This window comes from Lactuca sativa, chromosome 7, assembly GCF_002870075.4.
Source record: "Lactuca sativa cultivar Salinas chromosome 7, Lsat_Salinas_v11, whole genome shotgun sequence".
NCBI classification, from domain to species: Eukaryota; Viridiplantae; Streptophyta; class Magnoliopsida; order Asterales; family Asteraceae; genus Lactuca; species Lactuca sativa.
The window spans coordinates 136,777,019-136,801,990 of NC_056629.2; positions in this window are offsets into that span (position 1 = coordinate 136,777,019).

The window sequence follows — 24,972 nt, forward strand, 5'->3', positions numbered from 1 at the left end:
TGAAAGAATTAAAACACCCATCCCATGAGATTTTACGGCCGTAAACTCTAAGGGATATGGTCTTTTTGCTGTAAACTCCTCTAAGGAGTATTATCTATGCCCTAAACTACCAAAAGGATTAAACCACCAAGCTAGGCTTATTCTAGAAATCATTTAGCACTTCAAAACACCAAAAACCACCAAGATTGGAGTTCACGGCTGTAAACTCAAGGGTTTACGACCATAAACTCCTTGTGTGGGGTTTATTGGGTAGTAAACTCTTATACAAGGTCCTTGGAAGCTTTAAACCCCTTTAGCCTTGTCCCATAACAACCTAGAAGCGATCCTTAGGACCTATAACACTTATACAAAGTGTTTACATGTTCCTGAGTGTCCCAACTTATTTTATTAAGTTATTATTTGGCTAATTAGTTATATATATGCTCATTATATGATAACTAGGCTCGTGCATGTGAACAAGTCTCTGTTTGCCACCTAGCACGGTATCTGACACTACAATCCAAACCACTCACCACAAGTGAGTTCATACCCCTTTAATTAACCTTTGAAATACTTTTAAATGTTTTAAATACTTTATGGGGGGATACAAGTTAAATAATTATAGTTATTGCATCAATCACATGTGATTACATCAATCACATGTGATTAATAACTAGAAAACCAATGATTTTATCACTGTTCAAACTGTTTATCAAACTGTTTTACTTCAAAATGTTTTACAAACTCTTTTACTTATCAAATGCTTTTATTAAACTTTGTTTTTACTTCTTATAAATTGCATGCCCATATATGCATAGATATATAAGAAATGTTTAAAGGGCTTAGGAAGGCCATCCGCCCTATTTCCTTTTCTCGATTTGGATGTGGTCTGGTGGGATTTCGGGTAACCATCCAAAGTTCGTTTCAATATTAATTATATATCAAATATACATATATAGACATAAAATTACTTCCATATTCATGCGTATTAGACACATCATTAGTAAGTTACCATCGGGGTAACACAGGATCATACTACTACAATTTCTAGATCAATGAGTCAGTTCATTCATGAGTTTATACATTACAATACTATGAGAACATATACAACTATACTAGAAAGAGAACATATACAACTATACTAGAAAGAGAACATATACAACTATACTAGAAGGAGAACATATACAACTATACTAGAACGAGAAACATTACATTACATATACAAGAATACGTTAACAATTGTGATCCACTGTATCGGAGCATGCCTTAAATGTCATGGCCCGAGTTGTAGCTAGAATTCTCTTGGAGGGAGAGCGTGAGTTTGCGTATAGATCTATACTGGATTGACTATCCTACACCTCGCTGCTAGCTACAGCCGGACCTGCAGGTTTGCGGGTGCCAAACGTCATTCCGTTATTACGACCCTTCGTATGTCGTTGTTACCAGTCGATAGCATGGTGCAATTTATCACATTATACCTTAATATAAATCCGGTTTAAGGTAGTTAGTACAACAGTAGTTCCTATAATACAAGACTACAGTACTACAATGATTTAACCTTTACATATTTTTAGTGATTATTTCACTTAAACATTAATGTACAAACTATATTTTGTTAAATGATAGTTACACTTGGGAAATTACACACTTTTACACCAAACGAGCATACAAAACAGTTAAGCCTTGGTAGAAGGCTACTTTAATAGAAAATATAGGTTTTTCTGGAGAATTCAAACTTTTACAAACACTTACAAACATTTGCTTACATTTTACAACTTATACTTGAGACAGGTTCAAACATTTTTGATGACAAACACCGACACTAAAATACTTATGAACTCACCAGCTTAACGATGATAAACTCTTTCAAAATAACTTGTATTCTCAGGTCATAAGTAGACAGGTACCGAGGCCAGCTTTTGAGAAGATGGAGCACATCCAAGACTCATCTTATTATTTTGATTTACATTATTTTTGGTGTCTATAACTGTACAAAACACGCTTGTATTAAAATTATATATTTAATGCAATGGATGATGTTGTTTGCTTATTTACATTTACTGTGTTGTGATACTTTACATGACGTCCTCCGCTCCAGAACATTTCCGCCGTTCTTGGTTTTGGGGTGTGACAGGCACCTCTCGACAAACCATGCAACATCCCTTTTCATACAGGGCCACCAATACTCCCTCTTTAAATCCAAATACATCTTACTGGCCCCGGGATGGATCGAGAACTTCGATTGATGTGCCTCCTCCATCAAAATGGTACGCGTCCCACCCACAAATGGTACCCAAATCCGACCCTGAAATGTCATAAGTCCCCGACTATCGGTAACGAACTCCAACACCTGCCCAACAACCCGCTCCCGCTTTCGGTTCTCTGGTCTCGCAGCCTCAATCTGGGCCCCTTGCATGGTGTCCAATACCGGAGTTATCACCGTCAACCTCATACAAATGTATCGGATCGGAGCGCTCTCCGACCTACGGCTCAAAGCATCGGCTACGACATTAGCCTTGCCCGGGTGGTATAGGATTTCGTAATCATAGTCCTTCACCACATCCAACCATCTCCGCTGGCACATATTCAGGTTTGGCTGATCCATCAAGTACTTCAGACTCTTGTGGTCCGTGTATATGGTACACCGAATCCCATATAGATAGTGCCGCCAGATCTTGAGGGCAAACACCACAGCCCCCAACTCCAGATCGTGGGTGGGATATCTCGACTCATGAGGCTTCAGCTGCCTTGATGCATATGCTATAACTTGCCCCTAACCCAGATATAGATGCATCACAATATACCACAAAATCCTCCATCCCTTCTGGGAGTGCGAGTACCGGGGCGTCGTACAACTTCTAACGAAGGGTCTCTAATGAGGACTGCTGCGCCGGACCCCAAGAAAATGTAACACCCTTCCGGGTCATCTTGGTAAGTGGCACGACGATCTTGGAGAAATCCCTAATAAACCTCCGATAATAGCCGGCCAATCCTAGGAAGCTCCTGATCTCAGTGGGTGATCTCGGCACCTCCAATCTTATCACTGCCTTAATCTTGGCCGGATCGACCAATATCCCTTCCTGGTTAATAAGCTGTCCTAGGAACTGGACCTCTCGTAACCAGAACTCACACTTGGAGAATTTGGCATACAGCCTCTCCGATCTCAGAACTCTAAGGATCTCCCTCAAATGCTCCTCATGCTGCTCTCTAGACCTCGAATATACCAAAATATCATCACTGAATACGATCACTGACCGATCCAGCATCGCCCTGCACACCCTGTTCATGAGATCCATGAACACAGCTGGGGCATTGGTGATCCCAAAAGGCATCACCAAAACTCGTAATGTCCATCACGAGTTCTCAATGCAGTCTTCTATATATCTTCATCCCGAACCCTCATCTAATGATAACCCGACCTCAAGTCTATCTTGGAGAACCAAGATGCCCCCTGCAACTGATCGAATAAATCATCGACCCTAGGTAACGGATACCGGTTTTTGACCGTCAACTTGTTCAACTCCCGGTAATCGATACACATCCGGTGTGAACCATCTGTCTTCTTGACAAAAAGGATCGGTGCTCCTCAAGGCGAGCTACTCGGTCGAATAAACCCCTTCCCCAACAGCTCCTGAAGCTGCGAGGATAACTCCTACATCTCCGGTGGTGCGAGGTGTTAAGGCGCCTTGGGGATAGGTGCTGCTCCCGGAATCAAGTCAATATGGAACTCCACTTGTCTTTCCGGAGGCACACCCGGCAGTTCCTCAGGAAAAACATCCGGGAAATCGCGCACTACCGGAACCTCATCAACTGAACTTGGCCTCCCAGTGGCCACTCGTGCATCCATCACATAGGCTATGAATCCATTGCAGCCCTACTGCAAACTCTGCCTCGCCCTGGCAGCGGAACAGAACGTTGACCCACACTGGATCCCCTCGCCATACACAGTAAGCACTCCCCCACTAGGGTCTCGCATAGTCACCAGCTGTCTCCCGCAGTCAATGACCGCTCCAAACTTACTCAACCAGTCCATGCCCACGATGACACAAACATCTCCCATAGCGATAGGAACTAGGTCTAAAGGAAAATCGACACCAAAAATCTCGAGCACACATCCTCGAATCACATCGGTGGCATATACCACTTTCTCATCAGCTATGGAAACCCTTAGAGGTCGACTCATCGCCTCTCGCTCAATACCAAGGTGCTGACTAAAATCCAGAGATACAAAAGACCGACTCGCACCCGAGTTGAATAATACCAAGACAGGTACAAAATTCACAAGAAAAGTACCTACGCATATCATAAAATAAGCACAACATCTCAGCATAAAAATAAATACACGAAAGAATACATACCGACCATGACATCGGGCGCTGAATGGACCTCCTCCGCAGTCAACTGAAACGCTCTCCCACGAGCCATCAGCGCCTCGGCCTTCGCCGGTCGAGCCTCGGTAATCCTAGCAGCCGGCGCAGATCCCTGCGCTGATCCCTGGTGTAGCTGAGGGCACTCGGCCTTCCGATGGCCAGTCTGGTTGCAATGGAAGCAAACCATAAATCCCTTGGGGCAATCCTTGGCGATATGCCCCTCCTTGCCACATTTATAGAAAGCACCCGATCGACAGGTCCCCTCATGACCTTGCCGCACTTCCCGAAAGTGCGGCCCTTCTGGCCTCCAGTCCTCAAATCAGCGGACTTGGTCCGCTTGGCTGCTGGCTGAGACTGAGCCGACTGCCGATCCATCCTCTGAGACTCGGCCTCCTCCCTGGCCTGAGTCTCCAACTCAATCTCCCTCTTCCTGGCATTTGCCTAGAGCTCAGTAATTGTCTGGTACGTCGAGTTCGACACGAACTCCAGGATGTCCTTCCTCAGAATACCCAGATACCGGCTCATTCAAGCCTGCTCAGTAGCCACCTGCTCAGGGCAGAACATCGCCCTCTCATGAAACTTCCGGGTGACCACAGTAACCGAATCATTACCCTGCTTGAGGGTCAAGAACTCCTTAACCAACCGTGCCCTCTCCACCGGGGGAACATACGTCTCTGAACATGGTGGTGAACCTCTCCCAGGTCACGGCTGAAATCTCTGCAAGAGTGAAGTTCGCCATCACGAACTTCCACCAATCCTTCGCTCCCAAGCGGAGCTGGTTCAAAGCGAACTGTATCCTGAGATGCTCCGGTCATGAACAAGTATAGAAGCATCCCTCAATGTAAAAAATCCGTTTCATCGCAGCGATCGGATCCTGCGTCCCATCAAACTCGGGTGGCTTCGTGTTGCTGAACTCTCGGTACAGCAACGAGTCACCTCCCTGAGGCCTGGCAGCAGCCACGGCTACCGTAGCTGCAGCGGCTGCGACCTCAGTCACCGCGGCGTACCGCTCATCAAAAGTCTCCAACAGTGTGGTCTTGATAGACCCAAACATCTCCGAAATCTTGGCCCGGATTGCCGCAGCCACCTCATCGTGGATCATCTGACGAATCTCCTCGTCACTCACGCCGCTCGTCTCAGGTCTGTGGCGTGTCCCAACCATGATGCCTCTGAAATACAACATAAAAATATCAAAGACCCAATCGAGCATACTCGCACTCGATGACGCAACCCTACTCGATCTCCGATACCCAAAGGATTCTTACTCGGACTGCCCACTGATCTGGTGTCTTCAGTAGTACGGGCCCTATACTACTGACTACACCGCATCAGCATTTACCCCAAGTCCTCCTCCTTGGACCCCGGATCACGAGTACTCTATTCTTGCTATGCACTGATTACCTACTCGCTCTCAAGCATCTCATAGCAGTAGGTTTCCCCTTAGACTAAGGCATCACAAATCAGGCCACCCTAGTCCTAATATGAATACCTAGTCTACTCTAGCATGCATAACATATCGCACCACATCTTATAACACATTTTGTAAGGGTATTTTGGGGATTTTACCGTTAGGGCGCTGGCCGACCGTACACACTGCTTCTCCTTTGGTTATTACAAAATCTCTTATAAAATTATTATGCCTTTATTAATTGAAAAATTCCTCAAATCCTCGGTTTGAGTTCAGTTACGCTTGAAGGTGCATCCGAATCCCTCAAACCAAGGCTCTGATACCAACTTGTAACAACGTAAATTTTCAAAACAAAATTTCCATTTCTTAAAAACATGTTTTCATCCAAAACAAGTCATAAAGATCTAATGTATCATATCATAATACAAATCATATAAATCCCAAGATCATAAATCCCCCATAAGTGTGTACATATCATGTCGGCGCCTTCCCACGGTCCTCGCTAGTACCTGAGACACATAACACAACAACTGTAAGCATAAATGCTTAGTGAGTTCCCCAAAATACTTCTTACGCACATACGCCTTTCCAGGCCATGACCTTCCAGTCCATGTGTCTCAGGGGACTTCCGTCCCAACCCGGTAAACCTTCCGGTCTTACCCGCGTCGACCTTCCGGTCCACACCACAATGCCTTCCGGCCCATAACATAAATGCCTTCCAGCCCATAACATAATGCCTTCCGGCCCATATCCAACATAGCATACATAGCACATATAAACTATTAACTTATCATATACGATGCATACAACTCATAACATATCCGACCTTCCGGTCACACAATAAAACCCTTCCGGGTACAGTATAGTGAGAAAACTCACCTCGTGGAAAGTCTAGAATCTCACATGCTCGCTATCTCCGAATCCCCAAATGAAGACTCAACCTCTCTTAATCATAACGGACTCCGACACATGCCCAACAACCCGCTCCCGCTTTCGGTTCTCTGGTCTCGCAGCCTCAATCTGGGCCCCTCGGATGGTGTCCAATACTGGAGTCATCACCGTCAACCTCATACAAATGTCTCGGATCAGAGCGCTGTCCGACCTACGGCTCAAAGCATCGACTACGACATTAGCCTTGCCCGGGTGGTACAGGATCTCGCAATCATAGTCCTTCACCATATCCAACCATCTCCTCTGGCGCATATTCAGGTTTGGATGATCCATCAAGTACTTCAGACTCTTGTGGTCCGTGTATATGGTACACCGAACCCCATATAGATAGTGCCGCCAGATCTTGAGGGTAAACACCACAGCCCCCAACTCCAGATCGTGGGTGGGATATCTCGACTCATGAGGCTTCAGCTGCCTCGATGCATACGCTATAACGTGCCCCCTCTGCATAAGCACTGCCCCTAACCCAGATATAGATGCATCACAATATACCACAAAATCCTCCATACCTTCCGGGAGTGCGAGCACCGAGGCCTCGCACAACTTCTGACGAAGTGTCTCAAATGAGGACTGCTGCTCCGGACCCCAAGAAAATGTAACAGCCTTCCGGGTCATCTTGGTAAGTGGTACGACGATCTTGGAGAAATCCCTAATAAACCTCCGATAATAGCCGACCAATCCCAGAAAGCTCCTGATCTCAGTGGGTGATCTCGGCACCTCCAATCTTATCACTGCCTCAATCTTGGCCAGATCGATCAATATCCCTTCCTGGTTAACAAGGTGTCCTAGGAACCGGAACTCTCGTAACCAGAACTCACACTTGGAGAATTTGTCATATAGCCTCTCCGATCTTAGAACTCCAAGGATCTCCCTCAAATGCTCCTCATGCTGCTCTCTAGACCTCGAATATACCAAAATATCATCAATGAATACGATCACCGACCAATCCAGCATCGGCCTGCACACCCTGTTCATGAGATCCATGAACGCAGCTGGGGCATTGGTGAGCCCAAAAGGCATCACCACAAACTCGTAATTTCCATAACGAGTTCTGAATGCAGTCTTCTGGATATCTTCATCTCGAACCCTCATCTGATGATAACCCGACCTCAAGTCTATCTTGGAGAACCAAGATGCCCCCTGCAACTGATCGAATAGATCATTGATCCTAGGTAACGGATACCGGTTCTTGACCGTCAATTTGTTCAACTCCCGGTAATCGATACACATCCGGTGTGAACCATCTGTCTTCTTGACAAAAAGGATCGGTGCTCCTCAAGGCGAGCTACTCGGTCGAATAAACCCCTTCCCAACATCTCCTGAAGCTGCGAGGATAACTCTGATGGGTTTTGAGCATTCTAACACTTCCTAAGTGTACATGCAACCCTAATAACCTTGGATCTGTGTTTGTCTAATTATCATGCAAAGTTGAATTCCAAGGTTATATTCCTATCTAGCATACATGGGGAACAATTTTAACTTGAATCATAGATAGAATAACTTACCTTGTTGTTGCTTGTGTTCCTTGAAACCTTGTGAGCCTAGCACCCCAAGTGTGATGCCTCAAATGCTTCACACAACACCAAATGCTCTTGGAAAAACTCTTGAGATAACACACACTTCTTAAAATCGGCCAAGCCCTCTAGTTTGTTAGTAGTGTACTTGTGTAGCCAATTTTGTGGAGAATGGGTCTCTTATATAGTGTTGACACATCTAGGGTTACACCATGTAAACCCTAATGTGTCATGACTCTTCATTTCCATGACCCATGGGTTTGTAACTCCCATGGAGCATCCATGGAGCATCCTATGGGTAGAACCCAACTTGATAATCCATGGAGCCCCTTAGCTCACTATACAAGATATGAATGATTTACATAATCAACCCATATATTTAATTAGTTATCCTTTGATCACTTAATTAATTCCAAATTAATTCTTTGATCAACTAATCAAATAATATTATTAATATATTAGAACTTATAATATATTAATAATCTCCAAGTGTTATTTCTCTCATTTAGTCTATCCAATTGCATGGTGCCATGCAACCCAAATGGACCATGCCGGGTCGGGTCAAGTACAAGCCCGAAATAGTTATGGACTTAGACACCTTATCCAACAGTCTCCCACTTGGATAAGTCTAATAACTATATCTCTAGTACTTCAGGAACCGACCGGCAATCGTAGCTCTTTCAAGGTTTCTCGGAACTGAGAACATGATAGTACGCCATTTAAGATAAGTGATCATATAATCCTCCGTTCTAGATATCAGCCGGACAAATACATGGAACAATGTCTTACTTATTGTCCAGCAGTTTGTTTCCCGATTTCCGATTTGTTTGACATAGAACTTAATTGAACACATCAACTTAGTTCTGACCGGGCCCGGTACATGGGTCAAAACAAAATCATCGAGGGGCCCAGATATCAGCTTCTAATCCAAGAAGGAACAGATAAACTTCGACTCATATGTTTGTTCTACCACTCATTGAATTACACACAAAAGTACGTTTTATAACATCGAGTTACCAATGCGGTTTCGTACAGTCAATGCATAACCAACTCGTAAGTAACAAATCATATCTCTAGGTTTGAAGACTTATATGATATTACCGTCTCACGATCACTCGAGATAGAATTCCATGAAGTGATTCCAGTGAGCGTGGGTTGAGTTCAATGCTCAGAACTTATGAGCACTCATGATTGTTGTAGCCTTGTCCAAGACCTCTACAACCAAACATGACAGTCTTGATTCATATCTACTTCCAACATATGACCGAATGTGGAGGTTTGAATAATATGTTATACCAAACAAAATTATTCTGGAAATCAAAACATGCAAAAGAAATATAGTAAACGATCGACAAGAGATAGCAACACTTTACTCATAAATAAAACTCCTTTTATTCATCATCAAATGTCAATTACACTTTACAAATTTCTGGGTTATCTAACTACTAAAACTTATATCATCCTTCAGCCCTATGCTCCGAACATGCTGAAGATGCTTAACCCTACTCAGTCCCTTCGTGAGGGGATCTGCTGGGTTCTCATCTGATGATACCCTCTTTGCCATGAGGAGTCCTTCTTCGATCCGATGTCTGATGAAATGGTATTTTCTGTCGATGTGTCTGGATCTCCCGTGATCCCTTGGTTCCTTAGCTAAGGCAACAGCACTTTCACTATCACAGAAAATTTCCATTGGCTCTTTAATAGCTGGTACAACTCCAAGGTCTCCAATGAAGTTCTTCAGCCATATCGCTTCCTTTGCTGCTTCGCTAGCTGCAATATACTCTGATTCACAAGTAGAATCTGCCACTGTCTCTTGCTTGGAACTCTTCCAAGAAATTGCTCCTCCGTTTAGGGTAAAGACCCAGCCCGACTGAGAGCGGAAATTATCCCTATCAGTCTGAAAGCTAGCATCACTATACCCTACAACTCTCAAGTCATCACTTCCACCAAGGGTAAGGACCCAGTCCTTAGTCCTCCGTAGGTACTTGAGGATATTCTTTACCGTAGTCCAGTGTGCCTTGCCAGGGTTCGCCTGATACCTGCTAACCATGCTCAAGGCAAAAGCTACATCGGGTCGAGTACACGTCATAGCATACATGATCGATCCTACAGCCGAAGCGTAAGGTGTTCGACTCATTTCTGCTATCTCAGCCTCAGTGCTAGGGCTTTGTGTCTTACTCAATCTGGTGTTACTCTGGATGGGTAACTCTCCTTTCTTGGAATCCTGCATGCTGAATCTCTTCAGCACCTTATCCAAGTAGGTACTCTGACTAAGTCCAATTAGTCTTTTACTCCGATCTCTCAAGATTCTTATCCCTAGAATATAGGCAGCTTCACCAAGGTCCTTCATAGCGAAACACTTCCCAAGCCAGGACTTTACTTCCTGCAGGGTTGGAATGTCGTTTCCTATGAGTAGTATGTCATCCACATACAATACCAAAAAGCTAACTATACTCCCACTAGCCTTGACGTACACACAAGATTCATCTTCACTCCTAGAAAAGCCAAATTCCTTGACCTTTTCATCAAAGCAAAGATTCCATCTGCGAGGTGCTTGCTTCAATCCATAAATGGATTTCTCAAGCTTACACACTCTATTAGGGTACTCGTTGCTGACAAAACCCTCTGGCTGACTCATGTAAACATCTTCAGCCAACTTCCCATTAAGGAAAGCGGTTTTGACATCCATCTGCCATATTTCATAATCATGAAATGCAGCTATGGCTAACAGAACCCGAATAGACTTAATCTTGGCTACCGGAGAAAAGGTCTCATCATAGTCCACTCCAGGAATTTGAGAGAAGCCCTTTGCAACCAGTCTAGCCTTATAAGTGTGTACTTTACCATCCATGCGGTCTTCTTCTTGAAGACCCATTTTCACCCTACTGTCTTACGACCTGGTACATTTTCAACCAAGTTCCAAACTTGATTGTCATACATGGATTGTATCTCGCTATCCATAGCCTCTTTAAATTTTGCAGACTCGGGGCCTGCCATGGCTTCCTCGTAGCTGTTAGGGTCATCTTGACTTACTAGTGTTTCATCACTAATAAGTGTCTCACCTTCTGCAGTAATATGGAATCCATAGTAATGCTCAGGTGCACTCCTAACTCTCGTGGAATGTCTCAGAGGTACAGATTTGTCAATTTGCTCAACAGGAGTTTCCTCCTCAAGTTGAGGGCTAGAGTTTGAAGTTCCTTCACCGCTTGATTCTTGAATTTCTTCAAGATCAATTTGCCTCCCACTGTCTCCTTGGCTTATAAACTCTCTTTCTCGAAAGACTCCTCTTCTTGCTACAAAGACCACATTGTCACTAGGTCTGTAGAAGAGGTAACCAAAGGATCGCTGTGGGTAACCGATGAAAATACACCTCTCGCTTCGAGGTTCGAGCTTATCATGAGTCTCGCGTCTCACGAAAGCCTCGCAACCCCAAATCTTGATGTGGTCTAGTTTAGGTACTTTACCAGTCCACATCTCGTGAGGAGTTTTGGCAACTTTCTTTGTAGGGACTAGATTAAGAATATGGGCGGCAGTCTCTAAGGAATACACCCAGAATGAGATTGGTAGCGAAGCTCGACTCATCATGGAACGAACCATATCCAACAAGGTTCGATTACGCCTCTCAGCCACACCATTCAACTGTGGTGTCCTGGGAGGTGTCAATTGTGAGACTATCCCACATTCCCTTAGATAGTCGAGGAACTCTGAACTAAGATACTCACCACCACGATCGGATCGAAGCATCTTAATGTTCCTGCCCAATTGATTCTCGACTTCCTGTTTAAATTCCTTAAACCTCTCGAAAGTCTCTGACTTATGCTTGATCAAGTAGACATATCCATATCTACTATAATCATCAGTAAAAGTCAAATAATAACGATTAGCATCCCTTGTGGCATGTTTGAAAGGTCCACACACATCCGTGTGTATAAGGTCCAACAAACCTTCACCCCTTTCACACGATCCTGTGAAGGGTGACTTTGTCATTTTTCCAAGTAAGCATGATTCGCAACTATCATCTGACTTTAGGTCAAACGACTCCAAGACTCCATCCTTTTGGAGTTGGCCTATGCGTTTCTTGCTTATATGTCCAAGACGACAATGCCATAAAGATGCTTTATCCAAGTTATTATTAGTAGAATCAATACACAAAACATTATTTCCCAAGTTATCTACAACAGATACAGCTTCATACACACCATCACAAGGTAATGCTTTAAAATAAAAGACATTATTATAGAAAACATCTATAGAACCAACTTCATTATTAAATGAAAAGGTAAACCCTTGTTTGTACAAAGCATGAAAGGAAATAATATTTCTTGCCATTCCTGGCGAATAACAACACTTATTCAAATCTAAACTAAACCCACTACTTAGCGATAAAGTATAAACTCCAATCTTGGTAACAGGTATAGCTTTCCTATTCCCCATGATCAAGTTTATCCTTCCTTGCTCCACATCCTCACTTCTTCTTAGTCCCTGCAAGTCACAACAAATATGAATACCACAACCAGTATCAAGGACCCAAGAATTAGAATGGGGTGAGTTATTAGAAATGATAGTGTAAATACCTGCATGGTTGGGTTTAACTTTCCCATCCTTCACATCTTGCTGGTATTTTGGGCAGTTCTGCTTCCATTGAGCTTTTTCATGGCAATAGAAACATTCAGCCTCTTTTGGGTCAGAAGAAAGAGTAACGAAACCTTTCTTGGTTCCACTTGAAGAAGAGCCATCAAGGGTCCGAGCCTTGGTACCCTTAGAAGAGCTCTTTCTCTTCCTCCCTCGACTTTTCCCGATTGCCAAAACCGGAGTAGAGTTTTGAGTAGGAGTGATAGCAACCGACTTCCCCTTAAGACCTGTTTCTGCGGTCTTGAGAAGTCCCTGAAGTTTGCTGAGGGTGACTTCTTCTTTGTTCATGTGATATGTCATGCGGAATTGATCATAGCACGATGGTAAGGAATGCAAAATAATATCTATTGCAAGATCCTCCGGGAAGTTCACATTAAGCTTCAGCAAACGATCCACATACCTTTGCATTTTCTGCATGTGGCTCGTGACGGATTCCCCGTCCTTCATCATGGTTGTTATCATGGAGCAGATGATTTCATACCTCTCTTGTCGTGCACTTTGATGGTATCTTTCCATCAAATCTTGGTGCATTTCATAAGGGTAGAAATCCTCATAAGACTTTTGGAGTTCCGCTGTCATCGTGGCCATCATGATGCAAGCCACTTTCGTAGCATCCCTTTCATGTGCCCGAAATTCAGCGATCTCCTGAGGAGTTGCAGTGGACTCATCAATCTCCTTAAGCTCCTTGTCAAGGACATATTCTTTGTCCTCGTAGCGGGTAATCATCCTGATGTTTCTGATCCACTCATTGAAGTTGGATCCATCAAAGGTGACTTTCCCACACAAGTTCATAAGGGAAAAGGAGCCATTAGGATTAGAGCCAAAAGCATTGTTGAAAGACATCTGAAGGAAAGAGGACAAGATTAGTTTAGATATAAGAGAGTCCTTAATAAAACACCCAAATGTAATATTAAGGCTAGGATCCAATCACAATATAATATAACTTAGAAGAGGTATGCCGTAATCTAAGCTATATCATATTTGAAAGGTAGGTGAATGACGATTCACCAATTTCCACCACGAAAACCGCAATATTTTAGTATTAGGTTTTTTGAATGGTTCTTAGAAATTCCTAGATTCTTTGAGATTCAATGAACTTTTCAAAGGCATGTTTCAATCTCGAGTGTGCCCTCCAAGTTTTGTGACTGGGATACCGAGGATCACAAAACGAGGTGTGAAGTAACCATGCAAATCACTTGGTACCCTTAAAGTTTATCACTCAATCGATGTGCCGGTTAACCACACACGCTCCATCGATACTATAATAAACCCTAAGTCACCCTTTACCTACCTTGTTAAGTCCAAGTTAGTGTGCCGGTTAACCACACACGCTCCACCAACGACTTAATCAAAGTGTAAAGTGTAATTTCATGGAATAGCACCTTATTCACATTTTTCCTAAAGTAACTAAGATTGGGAATTTAATAAAACATTTAGTTACTTTATAATATTCATCATACTTTGAATGAGAATTAATAAGTCCTTGTCTTACCCGTTCGGCTAACGACCCTCCACCGATCAAGCAAGCGGTGGGTGAGAGTGGACACCCATTAAGTCACCATTTTATAGGCAACAACCTTATACCCACCTTATAGACCGGCTTCGTGAATGAGGCGTACTAGCGGTAAGACGACTTTGTTCATATACATATATATGTAATTATTAAATCATAATAATATAAGTATAAGGGTTGAATTTTAACTTTTAAAATTCTAGGGGTTGGAACTAAAGTTTTAACTTAACTTTACTTGTTCCAAAACTTGAGGGCAAGTTTTGTAATCTTTCAAAACTTTTCATTTCTTGTAACTTATGAGTTTAATAGAGTAATAAAATGAGGACTTTTCATTTTTCTAACTCTTGTGTTCTTTTAATGGTTTTTTAATCCAAGAGACTTTTGGTTTTCCATAACTTGAGGACAAGTTATGGACTCCATTAAAACACATTATGATCATGAATTAATTCTACCACATAGGTTACAAATAATTCCTATGATCATCTAAACATCATAAGAACAAGAATATGAATATGAACACTTTCAAGAATCAAAATCACATTTAATCTTTGTAATTTTGATAATTTGTTGTTGTAAATGAGTTAGAAAAGACATTACACCTTCTAAAATAAGTTTTCAAGTACCAAAACATTTTAGGGTAATGATTCTAATCCATTTCCAGCAACACAAGTCGAAATTCTGCACTCTGTCGACCCTACTCGCCGAGTGCATAAACCTACTCGCCGAGTAGGTTGAAGATACACATGAACTCGTCGAGTCCTCCCCATGGACTCGCCGAGTCCATCAGTCAGACAGCAAGATTTTCGACTTTCTTCAACTTTTAAGCACAAATAACAAACAAACAAGCATAGGCTCTGATACCACTGATGGGTTTTGAGCATTCTAACACTTCCTAAGTGTACATGCAACCCTTATAACCTTGGATCTATGTTTGTCTAATTATCATGCAAAGTTGAATTCCAAGGTTATATTCCTATCTAGCATACATGGGGAACAATTTTAACTTAAATCATAGATAGAATTACTTACCTTGTTGTTGCTTGTGTTCCTTGAAACCTTGTGAGCCTAGCACCCCAAGTGTGATGCCTCAAATGCTTCACACAACACCAAATGCTCTTGGAAAAACTCTTGAGATAACACACACTTCTCAAAATCGGCCAAGCCCTCTATTTCTTAGTAGTGTACTTGTGTAGCCAATTTTGTGGAGAATGGGTCTCTTATATAGTGTTGACACATCTAGGGTTACACCATGTAAACCCTAATGTGTCATGACTCTTCATTTCCATGACCCATGGGTTTGTAACTCCCATGGAGCATCCATGGAGCATCCTATGGGTAGAACCCAACTTGATAATCCATGGAGCCCCTTAGCTCACTATACAAGATATGAATGATTTACATAATCAACCCATATATTTAATTAGTTATCCTTTGATCACTTAATTAATTCCAAATTAATTCTTTGATCAACTAATCAAATAATATTATTAATATATTAGAACTTATAATATATTAATAATCTCCAAGTGTTATTTCTCTCATTTAGTCTATCCAATTGCATGGTGCCATGCAACCCAAATGGACCATGCCGGGTCGGGTCAAGTACAAGCCCGAAATAGTTATGGACTTAGACACCTTATCCAACAAACTCCTGCATCTCCGGCGGCACGAGGTGTTAAGGCGCCTTGGCGATAGGTGCTGCTCCCGGAATCAAGTCAATACGGAACTCCACTTGTCTTTCCGGAGGCACACCCGGCAGTTCCTCAGGAAAAAGATCCGGGAAATCGCGCACTACCGGAACCTCATCAACTGAACTTGGCCTCCCAGTGGCCACTCGTGCGTCCATCACATAGGGTATGAATCCACTGCAGCCCTGCTGCAAACTCTGCCTCGCCCTGGCAGCCGAACAGAACGCTGACCCACACTAGGTCCCCTCGCCATACACAGTAAGCACTCCCCCACTGGGGTCTCGCATAGTCACCAGTTGTCTCCCGCAGTCAATGACCGCTCCACACTTACTCAACCAGTCCATGCCCACGATGACACAGACATCTCCCATAGCGATATGAACTAGGTCTATAGGAAAATCGACACCAAAAATCTCGAGCACACATCCTCGAATCACGTCGGTGGCATATACCGCTTTCTAATCAGCTATGGAAACCCTCAGAGGTCGACTCATCACCTCTCGCACAATACCAAGGTGCTGACTAAAATCTATAGATACAAAAGACCGACTCGCACCCGAGTCAAATAATACCAAGGCAGGTACAAAATTCACAAGAAAAGTACCTACGTATATCATAAAATAAGCACAACATCTCAGCATAAAAATAAATAAACGAAAGAATACACACCAACCACGACATCTGGCGCCGCATGGACCTCCTCCGCAGTCAACTGAAAAGCTCTCCCACGAGCCATCAGAGCCTCGACCTTCGCCGGTCAAGCCTCGGTAATCCTAGTAGCTGGCACAGATCCCTACGCCGATCCCTGGTGTAGCTGAGGGCACTCAGCCTTCCAATGGCAAGTCTGGTTGCAATGGAAGCAAACCATAAATCCCTTGGGGCAATCCCTAGCGATATGCCCCTCCTTGCCACATTTGTAGCAAGCACTCGATCGACAGGTCCCCTCATGACCCTTGCCGCACTTCCCACAAGTGCGGCTCTTCTGGCCTCCAGTCCTCGAATCAGCCGACTTGGTCCGCTTGGCTGCCGGCTGAGACTGAGCCGGCCGCCGATCCATCCTCTGAGACTTGGCCTCCTCCCTGGCTTGAGTCTCCAACTCAATCTCCCTCTTCCTGGCATTTTCCTGGAGCTCAGCAAATGTCTGGTACGTCGAGTTCGACATGAACTCCCGGATGTCCCTCCTCAGAATACCCAGATACCGGCTTATTCGAGCCTGCTCAGTAGCCACCTGCTCAGGGCAGAACATCGCCCTCTCATGAAACTTCCGGGTGACCACAGTAACCAAATCATTACCCTGCTTGAGGTTCAGGAACTCCTGAACCAACCGTGCCCTCTCCACCAGGGGAACATACTCGTCTCTGAACATGGTGGTGAACCTCTCCCAGGTCACCGCTGAAATCTCTGCAAGAGTGAAGTTCGCCGTCACGAACTTCCACCAATCCTTCGCTCCCAAGCGGAGCTGGTTCAAAGCGAACCGTACCCTCAGATGCTCCGGTCATGAACAAGTATAGAAGTATCCCTCAATGTCAGAAATCCCTCTCGTCGCAGCGATCGGATCCTGCGTCCCATCAAACTCGGGTGGCTTTGTGTTGCTGAACTCTCGCAACAGCAACAAGTCATCTCCCTGAGGCCTGGCAGCAGCCACGGCTACCGTAGCTGCAGCGGCTACGGCCTCAGTCACCGCGGCGTACCGCTCATCAAAAGTCTCCAACAGCGTGGTCTTGATAGACCCAAACATCTCCGAAATCTTGGCCCGGATTGCCGCAGCCACCTCATCGTGGATCATCTGACGAATCTCCTCGTCACTCACGCCGCTCGTCTCAGGTCTGTGGCGTGTCCCAACCATGATGCCTCTGAAATACAACATAAAAATATCAAAGACCCAATCGAGCATACTCGCACTCGATGACGCAACCCTACTCGATCTCCGATACCCAAAGGATTCTTACTCGGACTGCCCACTGATCTGGTGTCTTCAGTAGTACGGGCCCTATACTACTGACTACACCGCATCAGCATTTACCCCAAGTCCTCCTCCTTGGACCCTGGATCACGAGTACTCTATTCTTGCTATGCACTGATTACCTACTCGCTCTCAAGCATCTCATAGCAGTAGGTTTCCCCTTAGACTAAGGCATCACAAATCAGGCCACCCTAGTCCTAATATGAATACCTAGTCTACTCTAGCATGCATAACATATCGCACCACATCTTATAACACATTTTGTAAGGGTATTTTGGGGATTTTACCGTTAGGGCGCTGGCCGACCGTACACACTGCTTCTCCTTTGGTTATTACAAAATCTCTTATAAAATTATTATGCCTTTATTAATTGAAAAATTCCTCAAATCCTCGGTTTGAGTTCAGTTACGCTTGAAGGTGCATCCGAATCCCTCAAACCAAGGCTCTGATACCAACTTGTAACAACGTAAATTTTCAAAACAAAATTTCCATTTCTTAAAAACATGTTTTCATCCAAAACAAGTCATAAAGATCTAATGTATCATATCATAATACAAATCATATAAATCCCAAGATCATAAATCCCCCATAAGTGTGTACATATCATGTCGGCGCCTTCCCACGGTCCTCGCTAGTACCTGAGACACATAACACAACAACTGTAAGCATAAATGCTTAGTGAGTTCCCCAAAATACTTCTTACGCACATACGCCTTTCCAGGCCATGACCTTCCGGTCCATGTGTCTCAGGGGACTTCCGTCCCAACCCGGTAAACCTTCCGGTCTTACCCGCGTCGACCTTCCGGTCCACACCATAATGCCTTCCGGCCCATAACATAAATGCCTTCCAGCCCATAACATAATGCCTTCCGGCCCATATCCAACATAGCATACATAACACATATAAACTATTAACTTATCATATACGATGCATACAACTCATAACATATCCGACCTTCCGGGCACACAATAAAACCCTTCCGGGTACAGTATAGTGAGAAAACTCACCTTGTGGAAAGTCTAGAATCTCACATGCTCGCTATCTCCGAATCCCCAAACGAAGACTCAAACTCTACTAATCATAACGAATATCATTTTTATTAATATAGACTTCCACCACTAGACTTTACCCCTTATTAACATTCCTCAGAGGGGTAAATGACCATTTTACCCTCCCTTGACTCAAAGTCCACATGTTGACCAAAACCCTAAAAGTCAGCAAAAGTCAACATCTTCAGTACGCGGGGCGTACAGACTGATGTACGCGGGGCGTACATCGCCAACTCAATAATCGGGGTCTCCACCCAGTACGCTGCGCGTACTGGGAGTTACGCCTAGTGTAATAGTCAGATCTAGACACACTTCATTTCTGGTCTTAATCGGTTAAGCCACTACTTCAACTTCTAGATCTGGCCTTATTTAAGCATCCTTACTCATAAAGTTGGAACCTTTAAGCCTTGGCATGGATGTAAAGGCTCTTATACTTCTTAACACCTTTCCATTTCAACTCAAGGATCTAGATCTCATGCATGGCTAATCATTCACGTCCAAGATTATATTTTTATGGATCTACAACTCAAATGGACCAGAAATATGATGGATTTAAGCTAATGGAGACCACTTGCTCATAAAGTCTCCACCTTTGGGACCAAAACCCTAGAAAATGGTCCATAAAGCATACCACAAGATCTACAAGTCACGATCCGGACTTTTTACCTTAGAAGGAAGCTCCAACCTTTGCTAAGCCCGGATCTACACTTGAACACCAGCTTCTAGCCTTCACAAGGGACTCTTCTTCTCCTTTGCTACCTTGAAATGACACCACCAAGCTTAGAACACTCACAAAAGGGCTACGAACGAAGGGACACTCTCTTAGGGTTTCTTTCTGAAGGATGGTGGCTGAGGAACCAAGCCATCTCATTCCTTTTATAGCCAACAACTCAAATTAGGGTTTTGGGTCTGGACCGGTTACGCCCAGCGTAGCCTTAGGTACACCCAACGTACCCGGGTGGCAACGAGTTCAATTTAAGCGCGCGAGTACGCGCAGCCTACTGTTTGTACGCCCAGCGTACTCGCCCCAACACAAAAGGGCCAACATGACATTTATGAAAAGATGAAGGGCTAAAAGGTTATACCTAAATTCCGGGCTGTTACATTTCACATTCTTGGAGAGATTTCTCATACAAGGAGAGATTTGGGAGAGATTTCACATTCTTGGAGAGGTTTCTCATACAAAGAGAGATTTGGGAGATATTTCACTTACTTAGAGAGATTTGGGAGAGATTTCACATTCTTGGAGATATTTCTCATACTTGGAGAGATTTGGGAAAGATTTCACATACTTGGAGAGATTTGGGAGAGATTTCACATACTTGGAGAGATTTCTCATACAAAGAGAGATTTGGGAGAGATTTCACATTCTTGGAGACGTTTCTCATATAAAGAGAGATTTGGGAGAGATTTCACATACTTAGAGAGATTTGGGAGAGATTTCACATACTTAGAGAGATTTGGGAGAGATTTGACATACGTGGAGAGATTTGGGAGAGATTTCACATACTTAGAGAGATTTGGGAGAGATTTGACATACGTGGAGAGATTTGGGAGAGATTCTCAATTAAAGTGAGATAGAGTGAAAACGATTGATAGAGGTTTCGTGTATGACAAATTTGAGTGTCCGGCTTCGCAATGCAAGGTCCGTAAACCCCGTTAAGACTTGTTTAAGGATCTTACACACTCCCAATGAGTATTCAACATTGTTTTATCGGTTTGGCTTGTCACTTACCACAGTTTTATGTTAAGGAGATCTAGATGTACGTACTTTTCGATTTATGATCTCTTATTAGAATAGCGAGTTGTTTAGAGATAACATATCGTAAACTCTAGTACCCACGGCCAAATTTAGTCAAACGGTTTGACTTGTTGACTTCAGTTGACTTTGACTTGACCGGAAATTGACGGTTGTCACACTAATCTTCGCCAAAATATTTTCTGTTTCGAACAGATAAGAAAACTCCACATTGGTTCTGCAATATTCAGGTATGTAGTCCTTCAAAAAGCTTAGAGTTGTGTTGAATTCTCTAATGATTGATTTATTTGAATGTCTATCCTTGAGGTAAGTAACATTGGTGAGAATATCAGTTGGATTCAGAGATGGAAAATACACATCAATGGTTGTGATGGTGGCTTATTTGTTCCAAGAAATGTAGTAACTATAAAGAAGATAGTTGAGATCATACTTGGTCATGACCATACTTCCATATCCAACAAAGTTATTAATTCTCTTTCGAGACCATACTTCTTTTTAAGGTCATGTATTTTTTGAATAAATGGTACTCGATCTCTCATGTTCAGTTCGGATGATAGCCTGTTGATTATCTGATGGATGTAATGGTGCGAACTTGACATACAAACTTCCATGGGGAGAGATTGATAGCTCAAGTTGGTCTAAATCATTTTTTGGGAGAGAAACACTCATAAAAGGCACAAAGTTGATGTTGTGAAGAATTTCATCTCTAAAAATGGAGAAATTCCTAACATTGGATTGGGATTAGCTTTTAACCCTTGAATTTGAATTCTTTCTTCAAGAGCTTGCTTTATTTGTTCTTTTGACCAATCATCAGACTTTTTCAATGACTTCATTGGGTTGTCTGATTCGAGCACGATCATGTTCCTTTTATTGTTGACTAGATCTTTAGGAATGGTGGTGGAGGAGATGATTTGTTGACCAATAGGAGTGATGAATAACTCTGAGGAAGGAGGAATCGGAGGCTCAACTACTAACTTATCAGTTTTCTGAATTTGAGAGCCTTCATCATTAGAACTATTCACAGATCAGGAATTGGAGGAGGCATTGACTGAGTGGCTCATAATTTGTTAGTTGTTAGCTTTGATTTTAACTCAGCCATATCGTGACTCTGATTGAATGCTTCTGCTATATTTGATGGCCAACACACATAAGACCATTTTTTATTTTCTTCTTCCGAGAAGGTCTTGGTAACAGCTGGTTGTTCTCTGATAGCTTGAAGATCGAGAATTGCAGTACTCGCTAGGTCTTCTTCATCAAAATCATCTTCTCCTTCAGATCCTTTAACAAGTTCAACAATTTCTTCATGTTGTTTCATCTCGGAGCTGGAATTCTGAGATAAGCTTCCATCAAGTTGTTCCTTCTCCTCCTCTTGCATGGGAAGGCCCAACTTCCAATGCAAGCAACACATCGGGCTTCAATTCTTACAAATTTTCAAATACCTATTGAAAGCTCATGTTGATTTGCTTGGAAAACTTATCATAGGCATCTGTAGTAAGAGATTATTCTTTCAGGGTGTCGAAGGTTTCTTCCATAATCAAAATCATTTCATCGAATTTGTGGTTTAGAGTGTCCACAAATTGTTGTGTGGACCAAATCACACTTGTTGCATGATCATGTTGAGTCCATCCTTCTGTTTGATCTCCTTCTCCAAACATTGCATTTGTTGTTCATGACGAACGTGAGTTTTCATGATGAGCTTATTGGTAGAAGAAATCATGTCATCGTGGATCTTGAGATGGTGGAGATGTGATGGTCGAGATTATCTTTGTAACATTTCTCAACCTCTTTTAAGGTGCGCTTCAACCGGAGAGAAATGAGTTGATCTAGTTGGTTTGATCATGAAATTGAGTTCCGAATCAAGTGATTTGACTTTGGTATTGATCGTGTCGACTTTAGTATCAACTTTTCTGACTTTATCTTGAAGATCGAGAAGAAACAGGGGATAAGGAATATGTTCATCAGTGGATCCTATGTACAATGTGGAGCTTTTGGATTTTTTGTCGTCATCTTGATCCTCAGGATCTTCAACAATCTTAAAATTATTGCCTTGATTAATTTGAAATTGAACACTTTGATCACCATCTACTTTTTCTGGCCTGATGGGACTAGTGTTTTGGTCACCTTCTTGAATCTCTTATCCCTCCATTCTGTCCAAGTACGAAGAGAGACCGAAGTCATAATGAGCTTTGGTAGAGGAGGGTTTTGCAACATGTTGAAAGTAGAAAGAAGTAGAATGGAACCAATAGTGGTGTTATCATCTTAGAAAATGATTTCTTCAGAGTGAAAATCTTCATCATCTTGCTTGGGATCATCCGAGATAGGTGTTGAGAAAAGAACATCTTTTGCAGCATCACCATTCTTCATAGGAGGATCATACGATGCAAAGGTTGTATCAAGAGCTTCTCCTTCAACAACATCTTGTTTCCAAGGAGGATCGTCCGAAGTATGATTAGGAATGAGAATATCTACACTCAGATTATTCATCATAGCAGCAATGTGGGGCTGGAGTACTTTATCAACATCGATATCTGATGGAATAGTGAAAGGAATACGACTTTGGATTGAACGTTGATGCGTTGATAGAAGAGTATATTCCATTGGTTCTCTTGAGAGATTTATGTCTCAATTGAGCTTTTTCAACAAAATATATCCAATCAGTGTTAAAAATACCCGATCATACTTTACTCATGGGGGTATCAGATCGGTTGTGGATTTCGAGTTCGGAAGGACTGCTCCTGACTCGGAAAGCTTGGATCCTATGGCAGGGGCCACAGATTTTGCTTGTATAGAAGGAAGACGACGATCCAAATTGACTCGTGACTGTGTCCTAGGGGCTCCAATCAACTTTGTTCAACACCAGCATCACCCTTTTAGGAGGATGGGGCTAGATTATGTACAAACTCCCCATGTATGTATGTGCAATGTGTGATTTTGAAACTATAAAGTGTACTTTGGAAGAGTGGGTGGGTGGGGTAGGCAGTGACCCAGAGTCAGGTCGAGATCCGATCTGTGAATCCTTTTAAGAGGATTAACTGGCTTTGTTTATCTTTTTTTCTTTATGTTTAACATGGGAAGCCTTTCGCTTTTTGGCGATTTGTTTTCTTCGACCTTCAGATGCAGCTGGCCTATTCTCTTTTGAGGGAAATTCATCTGAGATAGGAGTAGATTTCATTAATTCAAATACAATCGAAGTCTCAAGATGATATTTTAAGTGAGGAGAATCAAAAGAAATAATGTTCAACATTTCTTGAGGAAGATGTCAGACTGCTCCAAATGAAGCTTGATTAGGCAACATGTAAATCTTAATTGGTTTAAAAGTATAGTACACCTCAAGGATGTCTGAATTGAGCGGAATGGCTTTACTTCGTTCGAGGTATTTATATTTTATCATCAAAGCCCAAAATCTTGGACTTGGAATCTTGTTCACCTCTCTCCTTTTAATGAACTTTCTAAAATTTTGTAATAGAAATTCTGTTACGTTGAGTATGCTTAATCGGTCGGTAAAGATGTTGTAAACAATGTAGATCCAATCCTTGCTCATTGTATATGTGTCACCGTGATTTTCAGATAAGCATCTGAGAATGAAGTGCATCAAGATGGTCCAAATGTCGGGAATGACTGATTTCTTGTACTCTTTTTCCTTGAATTCCCCTTTGTACCCAATTTGAGAGAGAAAATATTGAAATTCTTTAGATAATGGTTCAACCAATTGAAAACCTTAAGGGTTTTCTACAACTCCAATTGCGGGATGGAAGGTTTTCATATAAACGGGGACGATGTGATCATCAGTGATCCTACATTCTAGAACTCCATCTTCAAACTTGACACGTTCAAATTCTTTGTGCAACAATCTGAAAAGGAAGTTAGGGTTTGGGGCTTTGGTGAGTGAGATAGCGATGGGATGGCGAGAGATACATTTGATCATAACCCTTACTACTCTTCTTAATCCATGGGATCAAGGGAGAACAATTGAGTGGTTTCCCTTAGGACGGGTTTAGTGGAAGAGGATGAAGCAGCTCCCCTTGAATATTTCTTCTTAATTGCAGGATTGGAGACTTTGGATGCCATTTTTATGAGAACTTGAAGAGCACTAAATAACAAAGAGTATAGATGAAGGTTCTAAGAAAGAGACAGCCAATGTGTGA